At 25.5% G+C, this 13,239-nt stretch overlaps 1 protein-coding gene across 1 annotated transcript in view; it reads left to right on the top strand.

Moving 5' to 3' along the window:
- The window catches only part of LOC129605688 (TWiK family of potassium channels protein 7), a gene marked incomplete at its 5' end in the record, with an annotated part of 76,437 nt that overhangs the window by 12,793 nt on the left and 50,405 nt on the right, over positions 1 to 13,239 (top strand). The gene's annotated exons all lie outside the window — the stretch shown is intronic.

The following is a 13,239-nucleotide window of genomic DNA, read 5'->3' as shown; positions in this document are numbered from 1 at the left end:
TACATATCATCGATTTTAAATAGGGCTTTAGAGGAAGCCCAAAAGAGGCAAAACACTACTTTTCGTATTTTTTCTCGGTATATTAGAAAAAGTATAAAAATATTTGCGCTCAAAAATTGGAAAAGTTATACATAGAAATCGTCTATGACGTCTATGTTATTTTAAAGGTTTGTGTCCAAAATAAATAAATTTTTCGATAGTAGATTTGTTTCAACTTAATGACTTTTTCACTTCAACTTCATTTGTTTCAGGATTTATACTACTTTTAAAATTTCATTAGTTCTACGAAATGTGTCACTTTCGATATCTCTGTATTGCAATAACAGCACGCTGGACCAGGCTTCGATATCCTCTTTACGTTATTTTTTGTTATCAAAAACAATGAAAATTGTTTTTAATCACACAGATCCTTGGAATTACCGAATACGAAACGATTGTCACAAGAGAATTTTACGATTGTGCATTTAAAATATGTTTAGACCTTTTTTTTGTACTATAATCAAAACTATCTAAATAACAATTTAAAATCTTTTAACATCAATGGTTGTGTAAACATAGGAATTCCTATTAAATTCCAATGCATTTTTTGAAATCCAGCTCGAGAAAATTAAAGTCAAACATGTCTTTTGTTTCACATATCATTCATTTTAACATTTTATTTCTCCTCTGTTCCGCTTTGCAGGATCATCAAAATGATACTTTTATACATATATAATGTTATCTTTTTTTTTACAACTTCCTTCTCAAGTTTTAGTAACCAGCCTTGTAGGATTAATCAATAATATGGCATACATATATAAGGAAAAATTATACTATTACTACAGGATTCACTCTTAGTTTTTTTTTTTTTGGTAGATTATTGAAGAAAATTTAATTCTCATTCATTTATAAATACTAGACTCCTGGCGCCATTCAATAACAAAATAAGAAAAAATCAAAATCCCTAAAAATATTTTACATAACAATAAAAATATAATTGTTGGTATGCGTATTTGTATACCGTCACACAAATTACACTTGTAGGTATAACAAATTTTTTAAAATATATAGGAATATGTACATACACTGAGTTTTGGGTAGCATTTATGTCCTGACACAATTTTATCATTCAAGAATAACAATAATAATAAAAATAAAAACAACACAGAGTCGCTGTCGTCGACTTTTTGTAGACACTAAACAAATTTTCTATTTCTCTTTCTTTGTTTTTTGAATTTTCCTCGTTTTAGTTTATGTACTTTAATGGCAGTATTTCAAAGCAAAATGGAAAAAACTGAGATGATTTAAAAATAATCGAGCTCACTTTCGCTATTATTGGCTTTCTGGAAATTGAATTTAAATTTAAAGTAAATTTAATTTCATAGAATCTTTTAGATTTACAAAACTTTTGTAAGATTAGTTGTCTAATGAGTTATCATACATTGGTTAGTTTTTGAAATTTGTGTTTGAAATACCGATTGATGTAATTTGTTCTCAAAAATTTATATTTTTAACAAGTTTTTTAACCTCATTCATGCCCTCAGGGACTTGTGAAAATTAAATCAATTATCTGATTATATTAATTAGCTTTAGTGTTCTGTTTTTGCGGAAAATGTACCGTTTAGACCAGCTGACATGCAAATGTAATTGCGATATCGTTGTCCCTTAAAAAAAGGAACTGAAATTCAAGTTATGAATATACCAATCATTGCCTCATCATTATCAGTAATTTGATTTGTCTTAAAGGTATGGATGACGTCGGCGCAAACGAAATCCCAACTCAATAGAAAGTGCTTACAAAAAATAATTTCAAGAAATTATTAATTGGTTCAGTTAGTAAAATTCGACAACTTAACAAGTAACACCATTTTACATTTAGAAAAATTATTTAATTTTTCCACAAAGTTTTATAATTGCATTTTAGTCAAACAATTTTCAGATAACAAAATTTTGCGCTTTAAAAGCGTAATGTATAATGAAATCAAAAAGATTTCGCAATTTCTTTTTCTAAACATTTTTATTTAATATCTCGTTCTCGAATTCAGAAACTTTTATTTTAAGATTGTTAAACTCTCACTTACATATTTATTTTTTTTTTGGTATTATTTTTCAGTATAAAATAATTGTCTTTCCACTTCAAATATTGATCATTTTAAATTAGGACGTATGAAATAGAAATTGTGGATAAAACATTTTTCGAAGAACTACAATTAAACAAAAATACATATGAAGTTCCATATGAAGTTTGTAGTTATATGAAATTAACTAAATCGTATTTGTTTCGAAGTACAAATACGTCTACAATACGGAAAATTCTGTATTACGTATTCACAATATTATTACCGTAAAAAGATGGTGTTAAAATAAAGTATTCTCGAAAAACACATTTAAGCAAAAAGTCCATTTCAAATGCCATAAAGAATTTAACGTAACGGTAATTCAATTCAAAGAAATAACCTTAACAAACAGAAATTTACAAACTTAAAATTATCCGGATCAACTATTTTTGTATTTTCCTTACACACTTTCTTTAGAAAACTTTTATGTACACATAAACAAGGACTAAAATCGTTTACTTATTTTACAATTTTCTTTTTCTTTTATTATTCTTTTTTTTCTTGTTCTAATTTTCCTTTTTACTTCTTTCGAATGATTTAATATTGTATTTTTGGTTTTGTGACCTTTACTCGTGACCATAATTTTAAGAAAGTAAGCGAGGTCAGGGTTATTGAAATGTGTTAGTACGTATGTAACTGTTCTCTGTATTAGGTATGTATCGTATTTGTGCATTTAGCAAAAAAAATATTCTTGCGTTTTTTTTCGTATTTTTTAAACTAAAAATATTTCTTCATGTTATGTTAATCGAAGCTGATAATGTGTTAATTTCCCGCTAGTTTAACATTTCTGTGTTATTTTAATGCTTTAATTTACTTTATAGGAACTAATTATTTCCCATGTTAGACATATTAATAGAGGGTAACTTTAATTTTCCTAAAATTATCTAATTAGTTTTGCTCTGTCGTGGTTTTGTGTGCATTTTCCGTGAACGACGGCACGAAAAACCTATGTCACCACTTTAGGTTAAATCGAGAGATCTTGTTCGTTTCAGTCTTTCTGCTTTATAAGTTGGGAGGCCTCAATATTCACATGTTTCTCTAAACGTATTATATGTTTCATTGAACAGTTACTTAATTTCTTCACTAAAAATTAATAAACAAAAATTTTTAATTACCCCTCTGAATATACCCAGATAATCATTCATAAAGTTATTCAAGTATTGACATACAAAATTATTTATACACTATCGCATGTTACACTTTCCTCGCTAAGTATGGAAGTTTTATTCAAAAGAAGCTTTTAAACTTCATTCCTTATGTTTAGTCTTAGAAATAGTGTATATACATAGGGAACTATGTATATGCTTCTTCTTTAAAAGACATGCTATTTCTATACAAAATAAACACAATAAAAATCACTTTGCTCCGTATTGCTTATACTTCCCCTTGAACCAAACTTATATTCTTTGACTTAACGTTCTTATATATTTTATATTTCTTATATATTCTAACAACCTTCACTTTGATCTTCTTTGTGGTATTGGGATTCCAATTACAGAAGACCCAGAATGTGCCAAGTGAAGAAAATATCTGCCATTTTTTAAAAATACAGCAACTAGTTTTGCTTGAATTACTTACTATTCTAGTTTGAGTTTCCAATTTACCTTTTCCAATCAACATACACTGTCGGGCATAAAATATACTAAAAATAAAATAATAACTTTTCTATTTCAAGCGATTATTTTACTATTTTACATATCTAACTGTGATAACTTTTGTTTGTTTTCCACGTTTTTTATATATGTTAAATTGGAAATACAAGAAATAAAACCAAACACAAAAAAATAAATAATTTATTAGAAAATGTAAAACACAAATTTTTATTATATAAGTCTACAAGAAAATTAGGTCTTGTCAATTTGATTAATTTTGGCAATAAATTATATGAATATTTCTTTTTAGCAGTAAAAAAAGGAACGTTTTTTCCTTTTATGAAGTGGTAAGGTTATGTATAGAAGTAGAAGTATACAAAAGGGCAGGTATAAAATGTTAATAAGAAAAATGTTTCTTAAAGGTGAGACTCAAGTGTGATAGGATGTTAAATTTTGATTTAGAACCTGTCCAATTCTATACATGCACATATATATGAACTTAATTTTCAGTTCTAATTTGTAAATATTTTGAACAACTTTCTCGGAATAGAAAAAACAATAGGATTTCTCAAGAATACACACATAAATCAAATATGTGTTGTTTTAAGTGTACGTACTTAGAAATTGTTTTTTGGAAAATGAGTGTACAGAATGTCAATGATTATCAGAAAATAAATCAATTTTATTATACAATTTTAATATATATGAAATGTGTTAGTTAATTAAACAAAATCGCATATTTCTCCAATATTTCTCCTTTGCCAAATTATTTTTGAAAAACTCGAATATTTAGCAATCCACAATCATTACCATTGTTTATATACACGACAATTTTGGCATCAACGGCTGAAATACATGTTGAGGGGAACGAAGTATATGACAACCACTGGTGCAAAAGTCGTCATGCAAACTCAATTATTAATATTATACAATTTTAGGGTCGCATTGTCGACCATATCACCAGTTTTTCCAGTAAGCCGTCAACACGGTCATATGAAAGTTAATTTTCATAGCATATTTATAATTCTTAATATTTTAAAAATTTGATTATAAAATTGAACCATGTTCGAAGCAGTATAGCTCTCAATCTGAGTCAGTATAAGATCTATGAAAAAATTCGGTTTTACTTTCATTTGTTCACTTTAATTTTAACCATATACAGCAATCCCTCCTATAACGTAACCTCTTACTATATAATTTCGATATATGTAAATTTTATTTTTCCTACCTATTTTCACTTAATGTAATTTTTACCTCGTTTTACGTAATTTTAAAATAATTTAATATGCAATAATCTATTTTTTTTTTCATTTAAATTTCTTTCTTTACCAACAGACAACTTACTAGTTTAGGCAAATATCAAGTACCTACATACATATGTATGTACATACATATTAGTCATATTAGTTTTATAACTATACCTCCTATAATGTAATTTCACTTAACATAAAAATTTTTCGGTCCCAAAAATTACGTTATAGGAGGGATTGCTGTACATATATTTTCGAATAGCCGGAACCCATGATAGGAAAGCGATCCTGTTCTATCCCGGATTTCGGCACTTGAGGGTATTTATGGCAACGAAAAGGCGAATGCTCTTGCAAAGTCGGGAGCGATTATGGCTTTCTATAAACTGTCGAGTTGTCATATGAAGGCATGTTTGTGGGCATGAATAGAAACAGGATTACAGTACCATTTCCACAAATTGGGACGATCTAGGTAGACGATTTGTGTAGATTTTTTGCTTTTGTGAAGCATTGACTAGTACTAAATCTAACCTAATCTAATCTAACCAAATTCTTTAAAAAATAATAATTATTATTTTACATTTAATTGTACTGTAGATATTTATCCAAAAATTCTTAAAACAATATAGACCTAATTTCGAAATTCTATAATACCTAAATTCAAAATTCTATTGTTATGGTGTGATTTTGTTTAAAAAGCACTTTAATAAAAAACAAAGCATTTATATTTAAATAAAAATTGTAATATTAAAACCAAATTATTGCCCATTTTTACTTTTTATAGCCTCCATAATCATATCATAAAAACGTATCTTTTTTTTTTATTTTATTGTTATATAAAATAAAACTTTATTAATTTTCCCCCCAAAAAAAAATTGCAAAAAAAAATATTTTTTTTTTACCTCAGGTTTCGTTTTTCGTCTCTCGCAATCAAAAACCTTCAATATCATAAAATTGTATAATAATTTTTCTATTACACTTCTATATTTTATTCTAAAATAAAATAAAAAAATACAACATTTTTATTTAATTTGCTTTTTAATATTATGCGAATAAAATAAAGGAGGAAATTTACAACTAGCTGGATGGTAATTAAGAATATCACCTTGATTTAATAGGCAATTTTTTTAATTTATTGCCTTGTATATACGTAGTTTGTGTTTCTTTTATAATTTACTTAATTTTTTAAACAAAAAAAAAGCAATCTGGTAAATTAAATATAAATTTTCCTTAGTTATATTTTAATATTAAAAAAAAAAAACTATTAAAAAAAGTTTTTTTTATCGCTTTATTTACCTATTAGTCATACAAATCGTTAAAAATTTAAAATCATACGACAATTTAATAGTTTACGCAATGTGTATAACAAAGCTGTTCGTCACCCTTCCCTTAAAATTCAATTTACGCTTATTAATTAACTGAGAGTATTTGTATTAAATTTCATTTTGTTTTCGCCGTCACAGACTAAGGATAAAATAAACTTGTATATAATAAGGCAAAATAATCATTAAAGTGTTATTTTTGAGAATTAAAAGAAATTGCCAAACAAATTAGGAACTCTTTCTTAATTTTAATTAAAAAATAATCGAAGAATTTAAGCAAACTAAGAACGGCAGCCATATAAACCTGATTCATACCATTTGTATAGTTTAAGCATTTGTTTTATTGTTCAGAACAATGCCTTTCTTATACCCAAGTACAACAGACTATTAGTATAGGTAACAAGAGTACTAAGAAAAATTTTTCCAGTAGATAAATTCAAATTTTCTTATCGAAAATAAACGTCGAATCCTTAATATTTACGCAGCCTTATCGTGTATCTCGCTTTTTCGTCTCACTTTTTATTCACTTTCAAATCAGAATTCTCGGTTTTTCTAATGGATATTTAATTATTCAAATAAGATTAACCATTTTTTCAATTCGATTTTTACATTTTTTCTCAAATTATCGTCTGAATTTCTCACTTTCAAAAGCAAAGTGAATAAATTTTGTATACATTTTAGAAAAAAACGAGATACGCAATACTAAATAATTCTTTTCAATCGAAAAATACATTATCAAACATACAATAGTTACTCTTACTTACGGAGTAAAATGACGAGATAGACGATCAAGCTCTTAATTTGAATCGGTTTATTTTATTTTCCCTTTTCGCTGCAGTTTTCCCGTTAATTTATGAAAGTCTTGAAAACATTTAATAATATTGTCACTTAATAATCCTCCTTTTCGTTCAGTTTCACTAGATTTCACTTAGATTTATATAAAAAACTTCCTTCATGTTAAACAACTTCTAAATAACAAAAAATGTTATAGTCGGGAATGGTATACATTTAACAGAAATAATAAATTAATACACACATCTACATTTTAAATTTTTATCACATATTATCATATTAAATTGCTTATTTTTATAAGATTGTAAAAAGTAGATGGTATAAAAATGAGGAATTATTAAAAAATTGTTTAATTTTGTTTTGAAAAATCTCTGAAAATTTTATTAACTGTAAATTGTATTTTTTTTTATTTGCTTTCTAATTTTTCTTTGAGTAGGTGCGGCACAACCCCCGCCTTGTCTTGTTTTTTATAACTCACATAGAAAAATTTATTTAAATATAATCATTTTTCTTTATGTTTTTATTGATGTCGGTATGCATATATAAAACTACTTTGACATAAATTTGACATTTTCATATATTGAAATTTATAATGAAGAAACTTTTTAGTTAACATTATTTTATTACCAGTAATTTAAGTTCGTTTTTTACAATTGAACTTCAAATTTTTTAATAGGACATTTTTTAACAAAATTATATAAAATGCACATATTTTAGTAGTAATTCGTTCACGCCTGTCTAAAAATCATTGAAATCAAAAACTGACATAAATTGTCACAAATGACAAATGCAGAATTTACAATTTTTTTGCAGGCAGGGCACTAAGCGTATTCAAAATCAGAATATCAAAAGCAGTTTCTTTATGTTTTCTATTTATAAAATTAAAATATCTGGAAATAATTTCAAAAATTATGACGTCATTAAATTTTTTTGACATTTAGAATGCATTTATTTACGTAATAAAATATTGTAGTTTTTATTTATTAACAAAAATACTATGGCATAATTTTCATTTTTTAATTCATAATATTTATGAATTAAATTTAATTTTTCGCTTTCAAAATCAAATCCTCTTCAGATTTCGAATTGTGCATTTGTGACTCATAAATTTCTCTAGTGTCGTTTATCCATCTGTATATGGATACGCTCAATGGGTTGCATAATTTTTTCGAAATAATAAAAAACTCTACTTTATTATAAGCATAATTTCATTTTACATTCACTATATCATTTTCGTTTGTGACGTCATTATACATGGAAATTAAGAAAAAAAAAATTTAAATAGAAAAAAAGTGTCAAAAAAATTAATTAGTGTTTGGATAAAAATTTTCTTTTACTACAAAATCTTTAAAATTTTGTTTTTTTTTTTCTCTAATTTTTCCCTTTTTTTTTTATTTAATATTTTCTGTGTTAATTTTCACAAATTTTTGTATATTAAAATAAAAACAAAAATGAGGAAAAACATAAAAATATTTTTTTTGTAAATTGAAAATTATTCAAAAATTTCTAAATATTTAGAAGTAAATGAAAATTGTTTTCAATTTTTTACGTGCAAACACACACTATATACAACTACGAGTTTAGATCGCACATCTCAAGGTACACATATGTGTGTATAACACAATATGAAAAAAGACATATGAGAAAAAAACACCAATAAATTTTTTTATATGGTCACGATCATGAAAACACTACAAAAATATCCGAAATGAAAAGAAATATTCATAATGTACCAAAAAAAAGTGTTGCCGTTATGAATATTTAAAAACATTTCATTTTACAGGGGATTTATAGTCACACTTTTATGGTTTAACGTTAATTTTCTAGTATTTGAATACTACAACACCATGCACCCATAATATGAGATTCAATTGGTTAAATTCTTTAACGTAGAGTAAAATATGACGTTGCTGTCCGTAATGATTTTATTAAAAAGCAATCTTAAACTGGGATCTAAAAAGAATCCTGAGATGAGCAAAAATAATTTAGCTTACTGATGACAAGATAAAAAAACTAGAGAATTTCCAAAACTTTTTTTTAAGTTCGTTGCAGAAGAACAGAAGGTTACTTCTTTAAGTCTAGTTAGAAAGGGAAAAAATTTGCAATTTCTTTTTTACTTTTGCATTCGTTCACTTGGTTCACCTACCTATGTATGTCAAATAAAATTCATAATTTTGATATGAATATGATATGCGAATTTGTTCCATTTATATACTGCAATACAAATTTAAGAACACGGTAGCACTCAATTTAGGAACTCTTAAGAAAAAACTGAAAAATGGAAATCACATGTTAGGATGTTTTCTGCTTTTTATATGGAGTTTTTTTTTTTGTTTTCTTTTTCTGTTATAAAAAAGATTAATTTTCATTTTTTATTCTAAATTTATTTTTTAAACTTAGATTTTTTTTCCTTGTATTTTCTGTTGAATAAAATGTTTACATAAAACTGTTTAAAAAAATTTCAAATCAATTTTATTTAATTTAATTCGTGTAAAATAAAATTTGATTAAAAATAAAATTAAACGGCCTTGAAGTTAAATTTATTAACAGATGCAAATTCTGTATAAATGTAAAATCTGCCATGATTTCTAAAATAGATCCGAAACATTTATAGTTCGGAGTATATTGAACCTTGATTTATAATGAGAAAATCTTAAAATATCATCGGAAATGGAAATTTGAAAATGTCAAGAAAATGTTTTGTTTAAAGTGAATGTTTTTATAGATTTTAAATTTTCAGTGATTCCGAAAAACATACATTTATGTACTTTAGTTTAAAAGACACTGTCAGATTACCATTACATCATCTATTAAAATTTTACTAAAGACAACACTACGCTAGGTGCCTTAACTAAAACAGACTAAAAGTTGAACTCAGACAGTCCTAATAGTTCTTTGGGCTGCTTATATTCATCATCAAAATGTGACAAAGGCAGTGAATTGGATCGTATTCGAATAAACACTGTTTATATATAACAACATACCGCGAGGCTATGATATTTCTGCCCTTACATATGGTTCAATAAACGAAAAATTTATATCAGGAGAAAAACAATAAACCAGAAATGTTCCAAATATACCGCTAAAAGTACTATATAGACATTATTTAACGTCAATGAGAATCCTTCGAAGTTGCACCTATAGTAATAAGTATATGATGAGAAACCTCTTTGATTTGAATAATTAATAAAACCCAAAATCTATTCAACAAACAAGCAAACGTACATAAAAGTAAAGACATAAATATTTATTACAGTAATTTTATAATATCAATTTAATTTTGTGTTATTTATTTTCAAAGTAATAAAAGTTATTATAACATCATTTTGTATAATATTTAATATTTACATAAAAAATATAAAAATATAAAATTATTATAATATTTATTTATATTAGCTACAAAATATTTTATAAGAATATTCTTTGATGAATTTATTTTGCCGCGAAAATAAGCAAGAAATTTTGGCCAACTCCATCTCTTTCTCTCTCCTCTACTCTATCTAAAAACAAAGAAGAAATCGTATACTTTTTATAGGCTTTAAAATTCTTCTTATAAAAGTTGAAATGGGAACCTTTGTATTATTTAATTTTCATTAAAAATTTCTTCAACTTATTATATACAGAAGAGTTTTGTTAAACCTTTTTGTGGGAATTCAATGTGGTTGTTAACTTTTTTATTATCGACATTAAAAAATATAACAGAAAAATGTTAAAATATACGGAAAAAGAGAGCGTTATTGCTTTTTTTCACTTTTGTGGTGAGTTCTTAATAATACCCAATGGATTTACATATTTCAAGGCGCTTTTTTTCATAAATATTGTCTATATCTTGGCTTATTCATTTTATATTGGAGTACAAATTGTATATTTTTAAAAAGTATGTACTTAAATACAAATATACATACAGAAAAGTTTTGTTAACTTTGGCGCCTCAATTTTCAAAGAAAAAGCAAGAAAAAATAAAAAAAAATTAGGATTTATTCAAAGTTTGTATTTTAAAGCTAAAATATATCCAAAAATTTAAAAGAAAATCTGAAATAATAGGCATAATATAAAATTACAAAGAGTTTTTCTTTAAAGTATAGACGTTTTTGTTTGTAAGTGTGGCAAAATTTTAATAAAAAAAATTTCGCTGATAAAATAACCTACACTTTGTTAAATTTGTAAATCGCAATGAATTTTTTTATGCGTTTTTTCAATAATACTTTTTTTCCGCTACTTTGTAATTAAGTTAAAATGGAAATTTTCTTAAACTGAGGATATTTGAGATCTCGTGGAGAAAAAAATTCGTATAAAATAAAACTTATGAACACAAAAAAAATTTTTGTTAAACTTGTTGATGAATAGATAAAAATAATGTTGGATTTAAAAGCATGGAAATTGTAAAAACAAATATTCTTAAATTTTTAAGATAAAAAGTTTGTCAAATTAAGTAACTTTTAAAATTTTTGAGATAATAATGTTTCCCACGATTCGTTTTCAACTTGTTTCAAATTATAATAAAAATATAACAGATAAATGAAAAACTCATCCACCTAGTAGAATTAAAATAAAAGATTTAAAATTAAAATAAAATAGAAGAGAACGATTCTGCCAAAAAGTGGCGTAATATAGCCGTAACATTTCCTGTTATGACAAATAAATTTGAAAAAACTTGTAGGAATATGAATAACGTTGTCTGTAATTCTGAAAATAGAAATATTATAGTGTTCTTTTTATGCTAACTTAAAATTATTACACGCAAGATGAAAGTTGCTGTAATCACTAGTGCCTTTAAAAGTAGGATATTTGTGCCAAAAAATTTGTTTGAAAATTTGTTTTTTTTTTTTAAATTACCCAACTTTTCCAATCTTTAGAAAGCCGTAGAAGGTCAGAAATCATTCAACAATTTTAAATTAGTCCTTTCAAAATCAAACCGATAAGAAAGGGCAGCCTCCATACATAGGTTGACCATCAATATATGAAAAAGAAATCGAAGCATGATAGAAGTCAACTTTAACCAATGCAATCAAATTAGAAGTAAAATCTAAACCCAATTGCTTAATCTATAGTGAATTATTAAACCTATTTCGAAAAAGCAGATAATCCTTAATGCATTTCCAATTGAGGAATACTTATCTGAGCAACTCAGCTACTCTAAGAAAAGAATTTCTTAATTACACTGCCTATACTTAAGACTACAATTTTACCGTTTCTACTGTTAAGCATATTAAAGTTATAATACTTAGTTTTAGCTTTATACGTAAAAATGTTCTGTATACCATAATATCACTCATATTGAAAATTAACACTAAATTCAACGCAACTCGTATTCACAGTCAACTCATTATTGTTAAAAAATCAACATTGCAATAGAATTTTAACAAAATTTCAATTAATACAATTTTTTTTTCTCATATTTTTTCAATATTTTATTCTTTTTTTTTTCAGTTCAAACTGTTACACTTTATATCTATCAACATTTTGACAGATATCAAAACATTTACAATAACAAATTAGACAAATTACCACAATTATTGTTTATTTTGAAAAGTCCAGACACTTTTATACTATACCATAAAATAGATAATATTAATCACCAATGAGTTTTCATTTTTAAATACCATCATAAATGATGAGGCTACATATACAGAAACACACAATATTTGTTCATGGGCACGATATAGTTTTGTTATTTGAAAATATTATTAATGAAATGAAAAATACTGGAAACTCCCTGGGAAATTTAAAAATAGAAAATTTATTCATATTTTTTATCCCAAAAAACATTTTTCAATTTATATACACAACATTAATTATAAAATTCATGCATAGCACCTTAAATTTTGTAAAAGAATTACCACAATTTCAAAAAGAAAAAAATAAAGCATTTCGGTATTTTGCTTTGAAATCGATGACGTTTTCTTTTTTATTTGCTACTTTTGTTTCTTTTCCAATTTAAAAAAAAATTTTCTCCGTCTTGTCATTGTTAAAAATATGAAATATCAATGAAAAGTCGCAAGGAAATAGAATTTTTCGATTCTTACACTTCTAACGTAATAAATTTCACCTTTTACTTCTTTTCTTTGCGTATCTAAAATTTTGGCAATATTAATGTTTTCAAGAGGAAATAGTTTTTTAAGACAATATCAAAACGAGAATTTTACAGGATTTTTTAGTATTCGTACCGGCTAAGAACCACTACTGTTAT

This window comes from Condylostylus longicornis, unplaced genomic scaffold (assembly GCF_029603195.1).
Source record: "Condylostylus longicornis isolate FDR11 unplaced genomic scaffold, ASM2960319v2 ptg000013l, whole genome shotgun sequence".
NCBI lineage: Eukaryota > Metazoa > Arthropoda > Insecta > Diptera > Dolichopodidae > Condylostylus > Condylostylus longicornis.
Note: the sequence above shows the minus strand (reverse complement) of the source record. Positions and strands in the feature narration are given on the sequence as shown.